General features: G+C 48.2%; 1 protein-coding gene and 1 pseudogene across 8 annotated transcripts in view; both read left to right on the top strand.

Annotated features, from left to right (window-relative positions):
- PALM2AKAP2 (PALM2 and AKAP2 fusion) overlaps window positions 1-13,173 on the top strand; it is a 356,275-nt gene that overhangs the window by 242,711 nt on the left and 100,391 nt on the right. The window contains exon 1 of one of the 8 annotated variants that reach the window (XM_060014353.1): window positions 1,008-1,144. The exons of the other annotated variants lie outside the window; for them this stretch is intronic. The gene's annotated coding sequence lies outside the window, so the exon portion shown is untranslated. Of the gene's footprint in view, window positions 1-1,007; window positions 1,145-13,173 lie in introns of those variants that run through there. 8 annotated transcript variants of the gene reach the window in all.
- LOC132427823 (U6 spliceosomal RNA) lies at window positions 5,901-6,001 on the top strand (annotated as a pseudogene).

The following is a 13,173-nucleotide window of genomic DNA, read 5'->3' as shown; positions in this document are numbered from 1 at the left end:
CGTGGAGAGGGAGAATCACTGGGAAATGAAAACCTTGATCATGCCTAGTGGAAAGTTGAATTCAAGAAATCTGACTACATATCATGGTTATATTTCCTCCGCATAGAACACCTTGGTTTTAAAAATACTCTTTTCTGTGTGAGGTGTTTCTGTGTGTGTCCTCCCAGGATTTCTAGAAGGTCCATCTTCAGAGGGTCATTAACATTATTTAAATATTCATGGTGGGGGAGGGGATTACAAGCTGAAATTTCAGACAGCTTGGGAGTGGGGGATGGCTGGCCACCCGCCGGACCCAGCCCCACGCGGTGTATCAGCTGCCTCCTTCCCCACCGCTGGCTTTGTTAACACACGAGCTCTGACACCAAGCCACCAGCTGCCACAACAGGGAGGGCAGCATGAAGGCTCTGGAGAGCCAGTGAACCAGAAGCATCCCTGTCCCTCAGCCTCTGGACCACGTCACGGAGAGGCCCAAAACACACAAAGACGCGTCTCCCACCGGCTCCCAGCGGTCCTGCTTACCCGGACACAGCCTTGGTGCTGGTAAGGGATGGGGAGCTCGATCCCTCGGATAGGAACTCAGCGGTGCCGGCCTTGTGAGGGCGCACACGCAGCCACACACTTCCATATACACTCATACGCACGTATGTATACACCAACGCACACGTCCAGATGCACGCACGCCGACACGGCCACACGTGCGCTAACACAGGTCCACGTACCCAGACACAGTGCCCTCTCGCCCTCTCCCCAGTTAGGAAATACTCGTCTTCACTTGCCCCATCCCTCCATCCCTCCAGTCTATCCATTCACTCATTTCTTGGTTTCTCAGTGTGTGCCAAGATTTCGCCAAAGCCACAGACAGAAGGTGCGAGTGGTTGGGGAGGGGATATGGAAGCGGAGGGCCAGACCTCTGCCCCAGGCGCTGGGAAGGGGGCGGGGAAGGGGCGGGCTCCGGGAGCAGGCGGGCGGTGCTCCCAGCCCTCCAGCGCGCAGAGCGGCCGCGGCTCTCGGCAGATGCGCTCGCCCCAGCCGGGGCCTGCCGAACGGCTTTCCTGGGAGTCTCCCCGACGCCCCGAGTAGGAGGTAGCGGCCGCGCCGCGCTAGATCGGAGGCCGAGGACAGCGCCTCCGTCCGGCGCCCGGAGGTGGGTGTCCAAGCTCAGGCGCGGCGACCCAGGAAACCAAGTCCCTGGGGCCCCCTCCTGGTGTTGGGGCCTCGGGCGCGCGGGGAGAGGGTGGCTTGAGAGGGATTGGTCTCTTGGGAGGCCCTCTGATGCACCGCGGACTTTAAAGGGCTTTTATGGTCCTTGCCTAGTGGAGCGTGTGCGGGGCGGGGGCCTGGCTGGAAAGGGCTGTGACCCTGTGGCTTTGAATTCCTAGGTTTGGGGGAGGGCCAGCTTTTGGCTGCTTTATTCAATACTTACTTATATATGCTTTAAAAACTAAACTTAGGAATACCACCTCCCTCCCACCCCCTCCGCCAAACACACACAGAGTCGGGCTGTACAGGAAAAGCAGAGAAAAATCAAAGGTCGGTAACCGCCTCTCCAGGCCTGGGAGCCGCGGTAGATGGAGCCAGCGGTTCCAGCTGGAGAAGAAGGCACGCGTCCTGACTCCTTTGATGGTAGCGCTGGGGGCGTTTTCAGAAATCAGGAGCTTTTCAGGGAGACTGAGGCCGAGGAGGGCTGGGTTCTCAGCCAGCTGGAACCTTTTGGAATGGGGTCCGGGGAGCTGCTGCAGGAGGAGGGAGCAGCCCTTCGCGCGGAGGGAGGGGGAACCGGGTCCGAGCTGAGCCTGGAAGTTCGGCCTGAGACTGGGACCCCAGCTATTAGGCTCTGGTGTTTTATCCTGGATAAAGCCGGAGGGAAGGTCTCTTTGGCCCCCTTTGTGGGGACACTGTGGGGAGTCGAGGGCGCGGATCGTGGTGGTGAGCGCTGGGGCAAGTGTTCTGAAATCGCGGTGGAGGCGACGCGCCTCCCGGGATAGGAGCTAGGAGATACTGGCGGCCCTGAGAAATTCTAGAGAATCGTAGCGGAGAACAGGGTACTGAATGGACGTCCGGGAGAGCGGGCTGTCCGGGAGCCCGCGGAGGGAGGCGAGGCGGGCTGGGGAGCGGTGGGGTTAGTGGCCGGTGAGGGCGGAAGGCGAAGCGGCGGCTGCAGGCGGTGGGGAACGAGGCGGAGCGTGGGCCCGCGGGAGCGGGTCCCGCAAGCTGGTTTCTGAGTTTCCCTGGACGGATGCGAGACGGCCAGCATTGGGGATCTCTCCCTGATCCGCAGAAGGGGGCGTCTGGGAGGGAAGTGACTCGTGTAGAGAGATGGTGGCTTATTTCTTTAGACCCGGTTTCCCGCGCGGGGCAGTAGTGGTTTGGCAGATGTCTGCCCTTCCCTGTAGCAGTACCTAACCCCCCCCCCCCCCCCGCCCCGCCACGTATTTACCTGTGAAAACAACACACACACACACACACTCTCTCTCTCTCTCTCTCTCTCTCTCTCTCTCTCTCTCTCCCTCCCTAGCATATCCCTCAGTCTGCAGACAACTTCTCAGAGGAAGCCGTCTTCCGTCTTATCACCCGTCACAGGCACCTGGAGGCTGAATTAGGACAAACCCACCACTCACCAGTGTAACCCCAGGGGACTTGCTTCCTTGGCTTTGTTCTAATTGAAGAGAGTTAATTTAAGCATCACACTTTTCTTCCTGGAAATGTTCGCAATTTAATTAAACACTCTCTTTCTGCTGGCAGCCTCCTCAACTTTGATCAATAAAATTTCAGAGTAACAGGTCTAGAAATGAGGCATATTTAGTAAGGAGTTCACTGCTTCCTTTTAAGAATTGAAACTTGCCCTAAAGCACCTCTAAATGGCTGTCCGATGCCTGCGCTCTCCTCTCCAGTTTTGATATAGGCTCTTTGCTTAAAGGGCATCTTCTCCTTTGAGTGGCCACACCATGGGTCTTGTAGGCCCTGCAGTTATTTTGAGCTGCACTAATAAAATTAGTCATGAGCCAGAAGAAATGAAAGTAATATACCTTGGGTCTCCAGATACCTTACCTAATACACTGGGCAATTAAGTGTTGAGATGCTTCTCTGGCAGTGGAGTTCATTTTTAACTTCTTTCTGGGATGCCAAGATGCTAGTGTGAGACTGGGCTTTGAGATGGGACAAACATTTTGAAATACCCATTATCTCATAGTTCTGGCATGACAGTTGAAACAGTTTCCTGCCTGCAGAGTTCAGGGCAGTGTTGTCAGAATTTATTTCACTTTCATAAGTGGCTCCTTCTGCCTCACTAGCCTCAGGGTCTCTGGCTGATAAAGTGGAAGAGGTTGTCTTAATTTAGTTATCAAGTGAGGGGAAAATGATCCACTGGTTTTATTTCTAAACCTTTCAGCATTTCAATATAGAAATTACATATTAACTGTTGCTTCTAAAATGTTAGCACCCTGGACTTTCTAATTAATTATGATAATTATGGGCTAGATTCTGCTGTCTTTATAGATTTGGTGGACTCTTAAAACACCCATGTCCTAGATTTCTATCAAGGTTGTCATCACAAGTCTCTACATATTAGGAAAATGAGAAATGTTTCAAATAAAAATGCAATTGAATTTGGACAGGGGTTGTGTTGAGGGATTTTAATGATTAAAACAGGAGCATGTTGAAAATTGACTCTGAAAACCAGTTTCATTTTTAAATTTTATACATTTCTCAGCACTGGTATGATCTGTCATGAATTAGCCTCTGGAATGGCTGTCCTTTGATCCTGAGAGACATGGGAGTCACCATTTGCTTAGTTGATTGGTCAGGCATCCTGTGTAAGCTATTGGAAGTTTCAGATTGATTAATATACTTATCAGGTTCAACAATGTTAGTAAGTCTTGCTAGAAGATTGCATCATTTTTTTGGTACTGTGCACACTTGACACCCGGAGGCAGATTTGCTGTGATGCTAAAAAAACTTAAGCTTCAGAGCCTTGCACTAGCACCAGCCTCATCCAGGAGCACTTTGGGTGGCTTGAACCTGAGGGAGGCAGTGTGTCCATCAGCCATCAGGGGAGATAGATAGGGAGGGAGGGAGGGAGGGGGAGAGAGAGAGAGAGAGAGGGAGAGAGAGAGAGAGAGAGAGAGAGAAATATCTTTGTTAGATAATCACCTTCTAAGGATATATGACTGCTGTTAAGTTTTGGACATATGCCCTTCAAACACATTTTCCAGGAAGATATTATTATAGAAAAGTTGAAGTTATCTCTGTTGTAACAGGAAAATCCACTACAGGTTTCCCCCACTTTCTGAAAGTTCACATTAGTGCCACTTAGCTTTTACTCAGGATCTACATTTCGCTAACCAAAAGAAATCCAAAGAAGATTTTCCCTTCTATGAAGAAGCTGTTACCGAACTAGTGTAGTCTTTGGTAAAATGGAAGTGTCTGCTGTAACATGAAGTGGGAATGCTCTTTGCTTCATGCCAGTTCAGCTTACCAAAGGTTTCATAAGAGTGGTCTACTTTCAGATAGTGGGACAAACCTGTATTTTGCTCAAAAAGGAAAACTATAGAGTATGTTTGTGTGATTTAAGTAGGACTTGATCAATTAGAATACTTAAGAACTAGAGTGCTCTAATAATTTCAGTAACTGAAATTTAAACTTGTCTTAAACATTTATTTCAACTGTTGTTGATGAAGATGTTTCTAAGATGTAATAAATGACTACCCCGCCTCGACTACTTCTTGCCTGAGTGAGTTGACCGTGGTGAACGTACTGTTGTCCTTCCCTTGACCGTTCAGGATTTTGTAGTCTCCGCGTGATGTTAGCGTAGATACAAATTATAATTTTTAGAAGTGTAGAAGTGTAATCGCCAAACCTTGTCCAGTACAGACTCTGGAGGCTGGCTTTTGAGAAAACTAAAATCCCAATATAAATGTTATTTCTGTTCTTTGCCCCAGTCTCTGAAAGATGAGCGCCAGAAAAACGAGTTAATCAAGACCTTGCCTTCTTCCTACAGTAAAACAGGATGCGCTTTCTCCAGGGTTTAGCCAGAGGTTCTTTATTCCTTTTGAAGTGAATTCAGAGATTGAGGAGGTGCAGAAGAGGACAGACAGCATGGGCGGAGGGACTGAGAGCATCCTTGGGCCCATTGACCTCTTTTTCCCTTTGGTACTTTTTTTTTTTTTTTTTTGCGGTACGCGGGCCTCTCACTGCCGTGGCCTCTCCCGCTGCGGAGCACAGGCTCCGGACGCGCAGGCTCAGGGGCCATGGCTCACGGGCCCGGCCACTCCGTGGCATGTGGGATCTTCCCAGACCGGGGCACGAACCCGTATCCCCTGCATCGGCAGGCGGACTCTCAACCACTGCGCCATCAGGGAAGCCCACCCTTTGGTACTTCTCTCTCAAATCCAGGAGCACCAGTGCTATCAGGCCTTGGGGGGGACACGTTTGAGTGGAATCAAGGAACATGTAAGTGGCATTTGTTCCTTTCTTGGTTGGAGTCTCAGAAAGACTGCATGGGCCCTGCAACTGGAAAAGGTACCCTTTGGAGGTAGAATGCTGAAGGTTTCCTTATTCAGGAAGAGGATAGGGATGGGGATGAAATGATGGAGCTTCCCTCAAGTGGGTTTGTTTGTCTGTTTGTCTTGGAGGATACATGTCCGAGTTGGGGGAGTCATGGTGTGAACGCCAAGGAAGGGGAGAGAGCTGTAGAACTTGGTGGGGGTGACACTGTCCTCTGAAGCCCCCTTTTCAGGGACTTTGTGGTCGGTTGGATGCTTGATTGGAGCAGATGGGGTGAGCACAGCCAAATACACAGATACTATATCTAACGCCCCAGTTATCCAGAGCCACGGCAGGGCCCAAACTCATTAGTGCGTTGGCCAAATTCTCTATAAGATCTACAGCATGTCACATAAACTGAGTCTTAGTTCCTTCATCTATAAAAAATGGGATACGGAGAAGATTAGTGTGGCCCCTGCGCAAGGATGACATGCAAATTCATGAAGTGTTCCATATTTTTTATACATACTACTATATATAAAATAGATAACTAATAGGGACCTACTGTATATCACAGGGAACTCGACTCGATACTCTGCAATGACCTATATGGGAAAAGAATCTAAAGAAGTGGATATATGTATATGTATAGCTGATTCACTTTGCTGTACAGCGGAAACTAACGCAGCACTTTAAATCAACTATACTCCAATAAAAACTTTATAAAAATAATAAATAAATAAAAATTAAAAATGGGGATACCAAAACTTACCTACTTCAGAATTTAAATGAAATAGGTATGGAAGCACCTTGAACGTGTATTCTTCCCCAAATTGGTTGTTTTCTTTAATTAACCAACATCTTCTTTCATCTTTATGGCAGATGCAAATAAGTAAACAGTTTTTAAAGTTAATTTAATTTAATTTTTTTTTTTGCGGTACGCGGGCCTCTCACTGTTGTGGCCTCTCCCGTCGCGGAGCACAGGCTCCAGAGGCGCAGGCTCAGCGGCCATGGCTCTCGGGCCCAGCCGCTCCGCGGCATGTGGGATCTTCCCGGACCGGGGCACGAACCCGTGTCGCCTACATCGGCAGGCGGACTCTCAACCTCTGCGCCACCAGGGAAGCCCTAAAGTTAATTTAAAAAAATTCCAGCAATTGTGTAGCACATCAGTTGTTCATGCTTTACACTGATCAGATCCAGAAGCTTTGGGCACAGAGGTTCTCCAGGCCTGACCTCCACGCCCACCCCACAGCCCCCTTTTGACTTGGGGAACCTAGCTGACATCCTTCTCGTCCCCTTACCCCTGAACACTTGCACTGTTGTATCGAGGCTTCTTCCAGTCTTCTTTACTTGCTCTCTCTTGATGCTTCGAGTAGGTCAGAAATTGCTTCTCAATGGGAAAATGGACCCAGATTTTCAGGACCCTAATCCTGGGCTTTAAGCTCACTCAGTGACCGGCGGTAGGATGGGGGTCACTGGGATTCCCCTTCACGAACTGCTGCAAGCTTCTTTGCCAGCTTTCATGAGTTTACTCTGTCATAAGGCAGGAACATAGATGAATGTATTAAGTAAAGATTTGCCACGAGTTTAAAATAAAAAAGGTTTTCAGAAGAGCCTGAGAAGCGTAGTGAATTCAGTCCTTTGTGTCTCATCATTGAACTTCTCACAGATTTGCAGTAGAGCTGGCTGCTTGGATGATGATACAGCAGCCAGATGAGGTGGGCACACCAGAAACATTATTTCGAGTTAATTCTTAAGTGCTACACATCATTCTTCTTAACAAACACATATAAAAGGTAACCTCCACCCTTGGTCCAAACCTCGCCACCAATTTCATGGTGCCACGCCTGTGTTAGGATGAGGCTGTGCGTTTAAGGAAGTGAGTCGGTTAGGAAAAGCAGTTGGGGATTCACAAACAGCATGACTGAAAAAGCAGAACACTGTAGCACCTAACCCAGTTTGTGATGCCCCTGTGAAGTTTTATTTTTAATCACTGTCTGCTGGAGGGAAGTCCCCCTCAGAACGTCTCCGCAGGGGAAACTGTCCAGCTCAGGGCCAGTGACTCTCCAGTGTATGTACCCTGTTTAAGGGCCTCAGCCCTGCATGAAGACCCAGTTTCCTGGGAACTTGCCTGTTCACTTGAGCAGCATATCTGGACATGTGTTGCATCACCCCAGTGTCCATAGAGTGTCCATATGGTACAGACTGTCAGCATCACCCGTGTGGGAGGAGCCTGGATACTGCCTTTTAAACTGGTTTTGCTGGTGATGCCAAGACCAGGGGATGGTGGCAATCCTGGTGCTCTGTCAACAGGTCTGTGAATTCTACTTGCACATTCTGCCCTGTGGAGCACCCAGCGTCCTTATCTGCTACGTATGATTGGCGAGCAGTCGAGTCAGTGTATATCAATGGTGGTCCAGAACTATTAACCTCTCTTTGAACTACATAAGGATGTTTTTTCTTGCTCTGCGTATGCTTTAGCGAGGAAGCCTTGAAAAGGATTATTACTGTGCAGAGCAAGGATAAACAGCGATGCTAGAGCAGTTTTTCCTGGGTTGTCAGAGGGTGCTGGACTGGACGTTACCCCACAGGCCTTAGAGCGCCCTGGGTTGGTGAGGTTTAGAGGAGAACTTTGCCAGACCTTCCAGGGTTATTGTGTTTTGTCGGTTAGAAGGAAGAGTGTGTGCGTGGAACTGGTACCCACACCACTCCAAGTTCTGTGAAAAGAGAGCGTTTCCTTAGGTGGCCATCCTGTCCATCGCCATGGCTTTCCCCAGGGTGTTTGTGATGATCCTGGGGGCCTTGGACTGAGCTAGCGCTTCCTGCAGCAGAGACCAGCCCTGCAGACTCTGGGGCAAGCCCCGACCCTCAGATGCCTTTCTTCCCACCCAGCCTGACCAGCCTCAAATGCAGAGCTCTGCCAGGGCCGCCTGAGCCCCGCACCTGGGTGTAGGTGGAGGAAGGCCAAACCACACTTTCCAGTAGGCGATTAACTGCCGGCTTGCTGCCCCTCTCCCAGCGCAGCTGACTGTCTCGGCTTCTGTTCTCATGACGACATTTGCACAGTGGAATCATGCAGAAACTTACTTTGTTTGGAGCAATGCCTCCCATACATTTTTTCTGATACAGCCTACAAATGGAGAAAGACACCATTGTTGAGCACTTTTCGTGGGGGGGTGGGGATGGTGAGAGAGTGACTTTCCCAAAGGAATACATCGTACTTAATATTCTAGAAAAATCAAGTACTACACAACCCTGAATTCAAAAGCTCTCTCTGTATGTATGTTAAAATCAAGGTCTATGTGTCATGTGCCGTGTGATCCCAAGGCTGTATTTAGCCTGGCAAATTAGTATTTTTGCATTAGAACATTTTATCCTCGCAAAGGATAGCAAGGATTCTCCCCGTACACAATTCCAGATGAGTAGAATTCATTCATTTGGGGAGGAATATGAAGAAACTGTTTTGGAAATTGAGATCCAACCCACAGCACTTGCGATTATTCCTGTTTGAGATCATTTTTCCTTTTGAGGAAAGTTTAAATCAGTGTTAAATGCAGCATGGAGGTGGACCCAGAGAGTGGGAGGCATTGCTTTCGCATGAAATCACAATGTGTACATTGTTGAAAAATATTCTTTTCATCGTATGCTTCATTACCAAAACCATTCACAGCCTCCAGAGGACGACAGATGTTATGGTGTAAGCAACAGAGAGAGTATAAACTAGAAGAAAGGAAAGGGAAGAAATCCCTCCTTCTCCAACCACCCCTCAGAATGGAATTGAGTTTTTTTCTTCTAGGGAATTCCCTGTAATCCCCAGGGATGGCTTGACCTTGAGGTTTCTCGGCTTGGTGCTGGGAGGAGCTAAGAGGAAAAGGGGAGGGAATTAACATTTTCTGAGCGCCAGACACCAAACTGGTTGCTTTATCTTCAGTGTCTTACCTAATGCTAGCAATCACCACCATTTTTCAAATGAGGATGCTGAGGCCCTGGGAGGTTATCAGGTAACCAGCCGAGCTGTGCAGACGCCAGCCAGTTTTCTTACGCAGTTCTCCCTCTTGTTACTAAACCAGCGCTAAAGGGCCCTGGTGCTCAGAGTGTGGTCTGAGGACCGGCGGCATTAGCATCACCATTACCCAGGGGCTTTGTTGAAACTAGAGAATCCTGAGCCCCATTCCAGACCTGCGGAGTTGGAATCTGCATTTGTAACAGAATCCCTAGGGACTTGTGTGCACAGTATGGTGTGAGAAGCTCCACTACCCCGGACTTGGAGGGCGAAGGTCTGGCAGATACCACCGAGAAAACTAGCCAAACCTCAGGACTGCGACCAGCAGACTGACTTGAGGGATGGGTCTATCTGGGAGCGGGGATGGGTGCAACTATGAGTAGAATCTAGCAGGATGCAGCTAAGCATCTTAAAATGCACGGGATGCCCCCCTCCCCTCGCAACAACGAACTATCTTGCCCCGAATGTCCACAGTGCTGATGCTGAGAAACCCAGATCTAGTCGTCCATATCTGGAATTCACATCCTGTAGATATGTTTCCATGGCTTCCGATGCCTGCAGCTCTCTAGCAAGTGTAACTTAGATGATACTGATTGCATTTTGCTATGCAAATGTGATTCTCTTTACTGGGACTTGGAAAGAGTAAAAGAGCTGAAATTGCAGCATGATAGATTTCTGTTAGGGTTATGAGAGTGTCTGGCTCTGGTACCCAGGATGTTGCAGAAATGTTTCTGAGCGTGGGGGTCACTCTGCCCCGTCCAGTCCTGCCTGGCAACAGTACCTTTTGTTTGTTTTACCCCCCAAACTTACCCAGGCCTCTGTTCTATTTCTCAGCCTCCAAGCAAGCTGTGTTGGGTCAGCCGTGATACCTGGAGGCTGGGGGAGGAAAGGGAATAAACGAAAGACTGGTGAAGGGAAGCAAAGCCTCTTTCCTACCACCTTGCCTCCCTGCCTGCCCCTGGGATCTACTCATCTCCCCCTTTTCTCACTCAGCTCCTCTAATTCCAGCACCTCCACTGACAAACACCTCTCCTCTCCTCTCTCCCTGCCCCTTCTCTTTCTCTCTAGATTCTGGTCCAGAACATCTGGAACTCTCTCCCCTCCATCCCCTCTGCCTCCCTCCCTCCTTTTCTCTCTGTCTTCCGTTTGTGAGCTGAAAATCAACCTGAATCACGACTGGGAAGTGAAACCAGGATGCCCAGTGTATATTAAGGGAGGGAAAAGTTTTGAACTGAAATTCTATCCGATAAAGAACCCTTGGCATTTATCTCCGTCAGAATGGCTACAAACACCTCTACCTACTTTCTTGTTCTACTCTGATTAAAACTTGCTTTTTCTCGAGCTCTAGAGTTGGAAAACAGAATTCTTTCTTGGTTCTAGTGTGTTTTCCAGCTTTCTTTCACTGTCGATGTTATAACGATCATTTTCCTATACTTTTAAATGAACATTGTCATTGAAGTAGATTGTTCGCAACAAGTTTTAGATTTATCACCGAGGCATCCCAAGGAGAAGAAAATCTCTTCGCAACTTCTGTGTACCTTCTTTTCATAACTCTCATGATCCTTTGCAAATGAAAGGGGACGCCTTGGGGAGTGACGGCAGGCTACACAGAACGTCCAGCTCCAGCATTTGGAGCCAGAGGCCGGGGCAGATGAAGCTGGAGTGCTGGGCTTCTGGCCAGAGTGGAATGAATCTTCCCAGCACTGGGAAGCCTGTGTTTTTCCAGCAGACCAGCTGATCGGCTCCAGAGGGCTTTAAATTGGGAAATGTGGAGTTCTGGGGAACAGTGGAAATCAGAGAACAGGAGATTATGGAGGATTATTGGTTATGTCACAAAAAGGGGGAGATTTGACATCTGGTAACTGATTCCTAGTAATTGTTTTGGGAAAATAATTGGGAAATCAGTATTAGAAACAATTTTGTCTTTAATATGAGTCCTAAAGGTGTATAAATGAGAGGAAGAGGACTTTCCTGGTGGTCCAGTGGTTAAAACTCTGCACTTCCACTGCAGGGGGCGCAGGTTCAATCCCTGGTGGGGGAACTAAGATCCCACATGCTGTGCATTGCGGCCAAAATAAATAAATAAATAAATAAATAAATAAATAAATAAATGAGAGGAAGAAAACCTTAGAGGACCCGAGGTACCCCTCCTGTCTTCAGCCCACACCCTCTAAGTGTGTTGTCACGTCTCATGAACGCCTCAAGGGTCCTCTTGGGCTTGATAATGTATGCCATCTTTTGAAAGATCCACTAAATTCTTTGGGCCACAAATTATGCCTTTCAAAATTGTCCTGGAAGAATGCTAGTAAGAATCATTACACAATTGACTACTGCAAATCCTTGGACACATACAGAGTAACAATTACTGGGGCTTTATGAAGAATGGGTCCAAACCAAGGGCACAGTTTACATGAACAGAGGAAAACATAATTCAATATGTGTACAATTGAATAAAACCTTGAACCTTTAACATGGGCCCATTTTCATACACAAATTGGGATGAAGCTTCTTTCAAAAGAGCGTAACTTTGAAAAAGCTCAGATTTTCATATTTCTTCAGTGAGTTGAATCTTCCATAAGTGCAGATACTGGGAGATTAAAGGGGATTTAAGATGCTTCTGATAATGAATATTCATTGAAAATCAGACCCTCTTCCAAGTGCCACATATGAATCGCCATCTTTCTTTCTTTCTTTTTTTTTTTTTTTTTTTGCGGTACGCGGGCCTCTCACTGTTGTGGCCTCTCCCGCTGCGGAGCACAGGCTCCGGACGCGCAGGCTCAGCGGCCATGGCTCACGGGGCCCAGCTGCTCCGCGGCATGTAGGATCTTCCCGGACCGGGGCACGAGCCCGTGTCCCCTGCATCGGCAGGCGGGCTCTCAACCACTGCGCCACCAGGGAAGCCCTATATTGCCATCTTTAACCCTCGTAACGTCCTCCTGTTGGGAAGATACCAGTATTAGAAATTTTTGTTACAGATGAAGAAACTGAGCACAGCGGTTTAAGACAAGGGCGTGTATCTAGTAGCACAGTCAGAACTTGAATCCTTGTAGTCTGGCTTTTATACACAGTCTCTTAATCTTTACCAAACTTATTCTGCCTTCTTTGTACTTAAGACAAACTAAACTTGCCGTCTCCTACTGCAGTTGAGGGTATGGGTCTCAGTCCACAAGCAAAGGCTTGCAAAAAACGTAGCATTTTATAACTTTTGTAAATTAACTATTTTGTCTCCAAGGCTTCAGTCTGTCCGGCTAATAGAAAATTTAACCTCAGTTATCTTGGGAAGACGCCCACCTTATGATTGCATCCAAGGTCTAAGGTTTTAGGAAAAGGGCCATCTAGACACCTCCCGACACCGGTTTTAGTTGTGATTTCCAGTCACGTGTCTATATTGCTTTGACTGTTTCTGTCCCCATGGGCAAGTTTGAGGCTCTCGGCTGTTCCACACAGGCATGGGATGGAGCCTGGGAATCCTTGGCAAATCTGGGAACCTGGAGCCTGGAGTCTTTCCTCTCTGAAGTCTTGCCAGCTCTACTGGGAGCTTCCAGGGAACAGAGCAAAACACCCAGAGGTAGAGGATGGAAGGGTGCTTTCTAGAATGCCTTGCATAATCTTGTCTATAGCTTAGATTTTTACAAAAGCTAGGAAGAACCTTGACTCCTTGACACCAGATCTCCAAAGCAAGCATCCTG

Source organism: Delphinus delphis, chromosome 6 (genome assembly GCF_949987515.2).
Source record: "Delphinus delphis chromosome 6, mDelDel1.2, whole genome shotgun sequence".
In the NCBI taxonomy this organism is placed as follows: domain Eukaryota; kingdom Metazoa; phylum Chordata; class Mammalia; order Artiodactyla; family Delphinidae; genus Delphinus; species Delphinus delphis.
The sequence above is the reverse complement of the archived record's forward strand: the minus strand, read 5'-3'. Positions and strand labels throughout refer to the sequence as shown.